Below are 8,758 nucleotides of genomic sequence, written 5' to 3' on the forward strand. Positions count from 1 at the left end.
TTAATATTAGTAATAACTCATATAGAATATTGAGTTGAAACTGTCTTTTTTAGTTAATTTATATTTTTATCTCCAAACTTTTGGAAAAGTTTGAAATCTTACCTTGAAAATGCGTGAATTGGCTGTTTTAGTCTGTTTGCTACGTCCCCAGTTCAGCTGGCAGAGATAAAATATAATTTCATCACATTAAATATGTTATTTATTAGTCAAAATGTCCTGTTTGTGTCTCCGTAGGATCCTCACTGGCAGCGGTTTGCCGCTGTGCATCAAGCCAGACTCCAAGTGGCTCCAGGACAAGATAAAAAATGTGAGAATAAAAAACTCCTGAGTGATTCACACACAGCAGATCAGATAATCCTGCAAACAGGTTAAATCATCTTTAAAGCAGGGGTGTCCAAAGTGTGGCCCGGGGGCCATTTGTGGCCCTTTGACTCAGCTTGTGCGGTCCCAACTGCAGTTTAAGAATGTAGCCTGTGCAGAGCAGGTGGTTGACTTTTTATTTTTAAATCAGGGTAAAATTATTACCAAAGTAATTTTATTATAATTGAAAATGTTACAAAGTTTTAAACTTTTTACTGCCAAGTTCTTCTAATAAATAGAACCAGGTTTATTCAGAGATTCTTACTGAAAAGCATCCAAGTCAGCTTTTAACTTACTGAATTTGGATAAATATAGGAAACATTTTAAAAGAAACTGACCCAAATTATGATCTGATATCTGAGAATTAATGTTTAAAATTGATCTGAAAAGAATCTGAAAACTTTTCTCTTAATACAGGAAACGTAAAAATCTTTTTTACGTTTTGGATCTACGATCCTTTTCTACAAGCAAAAAACAAAAACTAGAGAATTATNAGGTTTTTCTATCGGTGCTGGATTCAGTGGTTCTGCTGCTTATTGGACCATGAAAACATGGAGAGATGATGAACCTGAAAGGGGGCGGAGCTTCCAGCGGCGTGTGACGGATGATTGGATGAATTACAGCTGGTGTTTTGGGGGCGGGGCCTGTGGTTCTGACCCGTTAGCTTGTAACGGTGAGCTGGTTATTATGTTGATCTGGTTTCTGTGTTCAGTGACGTGCGGTCAGGGGAGGCAAGTGGGGCGGAGCCTCTCCTGTCATAACGGAAAAATATAATGATAAAATAATGTATATTGCTATTTTCACCCTGTGGTTTGCACTGTAAAGTATTTATTTTTCATTCAGCTTAACCAATTTTGATATTTTTTTCTTCAAAATCGTTGAATTTTCTCATTTTTCCATTCAAATGCTGGGAAGTGAAGCCGGTGAGGCAGCAGCGATCCGAGCCTCACCTGGGATTCATCAACCTCCCGCTAACTGCACTGGCTGCCGTTCTGTGGGAGCAGCTCCTCCTGTCTGTATGTCGCCAATAAAATGGGTAAAACATTTAACATATGAACTGGTTTTCCATAATTTAGCTCATGGGCAATTTTAGTGCTAAAATTACGTTTCCATAACAGCCATGGTAGCCATCTTGAAAATACAAAAATTGTCAGTGAATATGGTTTCTGTGGGCCCAATTAGGTTTGATTTGACACCAAAAGTATTTATCTGTAATAAATATTGGTAGTTTTAGATCAACATAAATTTAACCTTGAAAACCATGGCGGCCATCTTGAATTTGTCAGTGGCTAACACTTTTCCCTTCCAAAAAGCCTTTTGGAAACATCTGTGTGAAGTCAGGTTCTTCTCTAAAACGTTACATTTTCTGCTGCATCCTTCCCCAGAACACCTGACTCAATTAACGCCTCATTTTAAGGCCTTTTATAGCTTTTGAATTGTTGATTTAACAGAAACAAACTGTGAAGAAAAACTCGTTTCTTCAACTGTTGGAACCTCTTTTGTGTTTGTAGCTGCTCATGTTTTCATGTCTGTCAGAAGAAAAGCTCCTCCTTGAGGTTGAAACCGTTTTTTTCATCAGACTCTGTTCTGCAGCGTTATCTCTGACATGATCTGACCAGTGGAAACTTTTAGGTGAACTAATGCTGAGAGTTGCATGAAGGCTGTCAGACTGTGGTTTGGTAACGTGGTTCATGTTGGAGGTCTATGTGCATCCACAGGCATTTCTTTAGAAACCTTCATTAATCGCCGGCGTTTCATCTGTACGCCACGGTTAAAGGTCACAGGGAGCAACGGCTGCAGTTCGTTCCCAGCAGAGATCCGGTCGGCTTCAGATCCCAAACAAACGGACGACTTTCACCACCAGGGGAAAATGTTTCTGCCCATCTTGACGGTTTGGATCGTCCTCACTTTATCTGCAGGTAACGTACATTTAAAAAAGTTGGTTTGTCCACCTTTTTCAGCCACAGCTCATATCTATGACATCTGATGGGTGAATATTTGAATATTCCCCATGAATAACCAGTGGTTTTTCATCAAAGCATTTCACTTTTGACTAATTTAGAGTTTTAAGACACAGCAGTAAAGTTTTTACATTTTTTTGATGTTCTTTAAGCAGAATAACTAACAGCTCTCCCTCTGCTGACACGTTTACAGCTAAAACCACGTTTTATTCACTCCAATCTCATATTTACTCATATTTACATTACCATGTATCAGGACTCCTCAGTGCAGGTAAATATGAACTGCTTAAACATCCACTTTAAAATATTATTAGCAAAATGATTGAGAGGAAAATATAAAAGAAGAGGATGCACAAAGCATTGCTTAGCTAACGCGCACAATAAAAATTATTTTAAAAATATTGCAAAGATAATTAAAATGTTGGTTTGAATCCCAAGAATTTATTTTATTTTAAGATAAAAAATTAAGAAAATTCCTGATGTAATCAATTTCTTTTCCTTATTTCTGGACTGGATTTAAAAAGCAACACGTTTGCACTAAATAAATGCTGGAGCAAAACGTTTGCACCTGTTTTTGCAACAAATTGCAGAAGTTTGCACTTCAGCTGCAAACACAATGCAGGAATCAAGAAGAGAGAAATATTTTACTTTACCATAAATTTAACCAAAAGATGAATTAATTACACTTTAATAATAAGTTTTATGTTGTATGTAAAACAAAAGGAAAAAGAAATTAAAAACATTGATGTTAAAAATGTACCAAATTATGAAGTATTTGCTGCAGTTTTCACAAATAATATGGACTGACACTATATTATTATGCAATGTTTAGTTACAAGCAAATTTAAAAGGTTTGTACATCAAAGTGAAGCAACACTAAATATTTTATCAGTAAATCAGAATAAAAAGCAGCGTTTCGTTACATCCTTCCAACCGCAGCCCCTCCTCTAACCAACTCATTTCTTCTTTACATATTTCATTTATGTAAACAAACATCGATGGGGTTTTCCATAAAAGCCTCATTTCAAACTAAATGATTCACCTCTGGTTTGATTTTGATCAACATATTTCTTCTGGAAATAACATTGTCTTGCAGTACCCCAGATAACCAGCAGAGGGAGATAAAAATCAGGGTGGCCCTCGGTAAATCACCAGAGGAAGCCATGATGGCAGCCATGATGAATGTCAATAAAAATGTTTCAGTTCTTTAATGAAAACTCTGCAGGTGATTTTCAACAAACCGTTTATAAAATGAAATTCAAACAAATCAATGAAGCTTTTAAAACTGATTTATTTTAAAAGCTGCCTGCCTCACTCACAATCAGAAACATTATAGTGTAGACACATTTAGATAATTTCCACAAAAAACTCAGAAATTTTCTAGAAAAAACAAAATTTCTGAGTTTGAAAAGTTGCTAGAAAAACCAAGGAAATAAAGAGATTAATCTCAGAAAATTTACAATAACTTCATACTTTTGAAACTCAGAACATTTTTAAAGAAAATTTCTGAGATTAATCTGAAAATTTCTGAGTTTTTTTACTTTATTTTTTCTGTTTATCTACAATATGCAGTTGTTGAACCATGAGACAAATGTTTCTGGACATGTGTTATGATAATTATTTTTACACCTGTTCTGATCAGAAATAATTAAAATCTATTTTTGTTCCTTGTTTTTTCAGGGTCATCGTCTGGAGTGAAATGTTTGGTTTGTCCACCCTGCTGCCTGAAGGGCTCAGAGAAGGCAAACGTGGAAAACTTCAAGTGTTTCGAACAAAGAGCAGGAAAAGCCTGCCACAAACACTTCTTTTTGTAAGCACAGCAAATACAAAACAAGTTCATCCTTCCACCTAATTTTCTCCTCTCCCAGCAGGAGCACCATCCATCCACTGTTCTACATCATTACATTCATTAAATTACATACAGAAAATACAGAAGTTTTTAACAACAATGTTTAACCATTAAATTAATATCAGAGTAAAGAGTTAAATGCTAATGCATTCATGCTAATTATATTTAATCACAGGTTTGTTAAAATCCTTGAATTTCAGTTTGATGTTTTCAAGGTTTGGAAAGGTTTTCAAGTCCTTGGAAGTTTGATGTTCAAACTGAACATCAAACTTTTTAAACTTTTTAAACTTATTAAAGTTTTGTAATAAAATTCAATCGAACATTTCATTAAAATGTAAAATTTGGAAAATGTTTAAAGTTAAAATCAGATGTTTAAAGACGCCTAATAAAAATACATTTTCTCATCATCTGAAGTTAAATCAGACTAAACTTTAATATTTTAGAGAATTACCAAAATTATTTCTATTTGCTAAATGCCAAAAAATTAGTAAAAGCATTTTTTAGATTTTTTTTTATAAGTTTTATTTTTTTTTAGCATTTGAGCATCTTAAGATTTGGTGGCATTGTTTTGACTTAATATTTATTATTCTAGTAACTAGAATAATAAATAAATATGATTGATAAGTATTCTATTTATGAGTTATTGATCATCTTATATTTTGTACAAAGTTATTAATATTGGGAGATGTTTTAGTGTTAGTGTTGAGTTGTTGTCTCTTGTGAAAAAGAAATATTTCAAAACATATACTGTTGTTATATTTAAGTTTACCTTGTCCTTATTGTAAAACATATTAACACAACATATTAATATTAGTAATAACTCATATAGAATATTGAGTTGAAACTGTCTTTTTTAGTTAATTTATATTTTTATCTCCAAACTTTTGGAAAAGTTTGAAATCTTACCTTGAAAATGCGTGAATTGGCTGTTTTAGTCTGTTTGCTACGTCCCCAGTTCAGCTGGCAGAGATAAAATATAATTTCATCACATTAAATATGTTATTTATTAGTCAAAATGTCCTGTTTGTGTCTCCGTAGGATCCTCACTGGCAGCGGTTTGCCGCTGTGCATCAAGCCAGACTCCAAGTGGCTCCAGGACAAGATAAAAAATGTGAGAATAAAAAACTCCTGAGTGATTCACACACAGCAGATCAGATAATCCTGCAAACAGGTTAAATCATCTTTAAAGCAGGGGTGTCCAAAGTGTGGCCCGGGGGCCATTTGTGGCCCTTTGACTCAGCTTGTGCGGTCCCAACTGCAGTTTAAGAATGTAGCCTGTGCAGAGCAGGTGGTTGACTTTTTATTTTTAAATCAGGGTAAAATTATTACCAAAGTAATTTTATTATAATTGAAAATGTTACAAAGTTTTAAACTTTTTACTGCCAAGTTCTTCTAATAAATAGAACCAGGTTTATTCAGAGATTCTTACTGAAAAGCATCCAAGTCAGCTTTTAACTTACTGAATTTGGATAAATATAGGAAACATTTTAAAAGAAACTGACCCAAATTATGATCTGATATCTGAGAATTAATGTTTAAAATTGATCTGAAAAGAATCTGAAAACTTTTCTCTTAATACAGGAAACGTAAAAATCTTTTTTACGTTTTGGATCTACGATCCTTTTCTACAAGCAAAAAACAAAAACTAGAGAATTATGCTTGCTTGATTTCAGTTTTCCTTTGGCCATCATTACTTTAAAGGCTAATCGGTGCTTTTGTTTCATCATATTAAGTTTGCATGACTTTATAAAACACAAGAGGCTTCCTCTTCCATGACTGTTACAGATTTAGATAAATTATGTTTGACACTGAAGTCCGTTGTCCTTTTCTCTCTTTTTGTTTCTACTCTCAGGGAAACTTGGCGTGTCCTCCTACTGACGCCATGCAGCACAAACATCACAAGGCTGAGAAGTTTCTGAAAAAACTAAACTTCTGAAAAAGTTTCTTTCCTGCTGGCTGAACGGCTGCAATCTGAGAAAAAGTTTTGCATTTTTAATTAAAAGGTATTTGTAAAATAACCTATTCTTAGATGCTTAACGACAGCATCTGCAACAACAAAAGGATTTCAGTTTTGAGAAAAGACTAAAGTGAAATAAATCAGTTTAATGTTTTTCTGTGGGTTTGTTTCTTGTTTTTATTCCATTTCATGACTCCATCCATCATTACTCCCATAAACACAGTTCTGCTCTGCAGCCTCAACCTTCTTCACTTTGGGCTCATAAAACGTTTATTCACATGTCTGATTGTTGTTGCATTTAATTAGAAAAATCAGAATTGAGCTTCAGGCCGTCGCTCGGTGCAGAGGCAGACAGAGTACATACAAATTGTAGTAAAGTAAGAGTAGAGGTACTTCAGCAGATTTTTACTCAAGTAAAAAGTATTTGGTAAAAAGACTACAAGTACTGAGTAACTGATCAAATATTACATAATATGATGAACTACAATATAAAGTTAAGTGGAAATGTTTATATTTCAAGGATCAAAATGACAATAATTCATATATGTAACAAAAAAAATAAAATCAGGCAAAATAAAATGTTTCCAAATCAGTTTCTTTCAATATAAAACTTATGAAACTTCAACAGAAACTGCAGGTTTGGTGGATTTTTGGTTAAAACATGTTTTTCATTCAGTGAAAAGAAAATCCAGAGATTTTAATACAGCACAGTAAAAATACTCCTAAAAGTAAATTTTTTCAAAAAAGTAACTCAAATAAATGTAACTGAGTAAATGTAACTAGTTGCTACCAAACTCTGGTCCTGGGAGACTTGGTTACCTGCTTTCTGCTGCCAAACATTTCTGATAATTTCCTGCATTTACCAGTCCTGGAGGGCCGCTGCCCTGCAACTTTTAATGTTCCTCTGCTGCACCACATCTGCACAGAATAATGAGGTTATTAAGGTTCTGGAGAACTGAACTGCACAAGAAGGAGGTGATGAAGCCGTTTCATTCCAGTGTTTTGTCCCTGTGGCACATCTAAAAACTGCAGCACAGCAGAGGACTGGAGTTTTTCACCGCTGGTTTAAAACATTCAAAATGTTTTGAATATTTTCTCTTTGTTCCTGGTGAAGCAGGGAAAAATAAAAACACATTTTTAAAATGTTTTTGCTAACGTAAAGTTTCAGTCAATGTTGGCAATGTTTTGTCTTAATTAAGGCAAAAATAACTACGTATTATGTCTGGTTATGAAACATCTCATCAGACAGACTTTGACTAGACCACTGTAAATGGTTGGGTTGAGTTGAACGTTGATCGGAGCTGCAGCATTGGATGTTATCTGTGTTTGGTTACCCTGGTGGAAAAACGTTTTCAGTCTGTAATCTGAAGACCTTCTTCGTTTTGAGCGCCGTCGTCTCAATAGCCACTATTTTTAATTTGCAAACAGACGTTTCTCTTATCGAACCATTTCAGCTGCACCAAACTGCGACGCATGAGAATGTTTGCTTTTTATTTCTGTGTCCTCAGTCTTTATCTGTCTCAGTTTCCTCTTAGATATCGTTGCCAAAGACGACAATCGTTTCTTTCCTGCTCACATATTTTGCTGCTGAACGGTTGAACAGAAACATTCAGCAGCTTTTCCTGCAGATCACAACAAACCTTCACCTTCAGGGGAGAAATGTTTCTGCTCATCATGGCGGTTCTGATCTTCATCCCTCAGTCTGAAGGTAAAAAAACATTTAAATAATTTGGGATGTAATTTTTCACATAAACAGTTTAAAGCACATCGTTAGTGAGAGAGTCGTTTCTTTGAAGTTTGAAGCAGCATAAAGTTCTTTGGGTAGATGCATTTCTGCTTTCTGTTTATTTGTGCAATAAATAATTTTATGTCTGTTTTTTAGTTAGAAAAATGTGAATTAATTACATTCAGTTCAATGTGTTTCTGCTGAACTAATAACATTCAGAAAATCTGAGAAAATTTATTTTTAGTGCTTTAGAAACTCAGTAAAAATAAAGTTTGATGGTCAAATTTAAGATAAAACTCAATTTTTTTATATCATATTAAAGATTTAGGCCTCAAACTGCAAATTCAAGAGATCAGATTGTGACCAGGGATTTTTAAACTTTTTGTCATGAGGGTCAAAATCAATGAGTCAAAAATATTTTTGTCCTTTATTTTTGTAAAAGACAAAAAATAAAGCCCGATTTGTTGTTTTTTGTTTTTTTTTACAAAACATGTTATTTATAGAACCATGTAAAAATGATTTGACATGTTTGCTGTATTAAAATAGAAAATAATCTTGTTTTCAAATTATTTTGGCTCAACTGAATAAATTTATTTCCTGTAAAAAGAAAGGATTTGGGACGTTTTGTTTCAAAATGATTCCTGCATTTGGCCAGATTTAACTTTGTTGGTCCAGCAAAGTTTCAATAAAAGTCTCTGGATAAATTTGGCTCTAATTTTTATTAAAGCTTCATTAGAAAAACATAAAAACTTTGTGTTCGTGTTTCACATTTTCTATTATAATGACATGATGTCAGTCATAATTTCACCTGATTAAAAATAAAAAGTCTCCATCTGTATCAGACACCTGTGATGCAGTTTGGGGGCCACAGTTGGTCCCCAAACCACACTTTGGACATCCCTGCT

General features: G+C 34.1%; 1 long non-coding RNA gene across 1 annotated transcript in view; it reads right to left on the reverse strand.

The window, feature by feature from the left end:
* Positions 1-974: 974 nt before the first annotated feature.
* The window catches only part of LOC106942236 (uncharacterized), a 16,649-nt gene continuing 8,865 nt past the window's right edge, over positions 975-8,758 (reverse strand). Inside the window, exons 2-3 of the long non-coding RNA XR_001423581.1 lie at positions 6,133-6,134; positions 975-1,062 (exon numbers count right to left, since the gene is read on the reverse strand). This is a non-coding gene — a long non-coding RNA (uncharacterized LOC106942236). The remainder of the gene's footprint in view (positions 1,063-6,132; positions 6,135-8,758) is intronic.

This window comes from Poecilia latipinna, unplaced genomic scaffold, assembly GCF_001443285.1.
Source record: "Poecilia latipinna isolate Pla-1442-1.1 unplaced genomic scaffold, P_latipinna-1.0 Scaffold4134, whole genome shotgun sequence".
Taxonomy (NCBI): domain Eukaryota; kingdom Metazoa; phylum Chordata; class Actinopteri; order Cyprinodontiformes; family Poeciliidae; genus Poecilia; species Poecilia latipinna.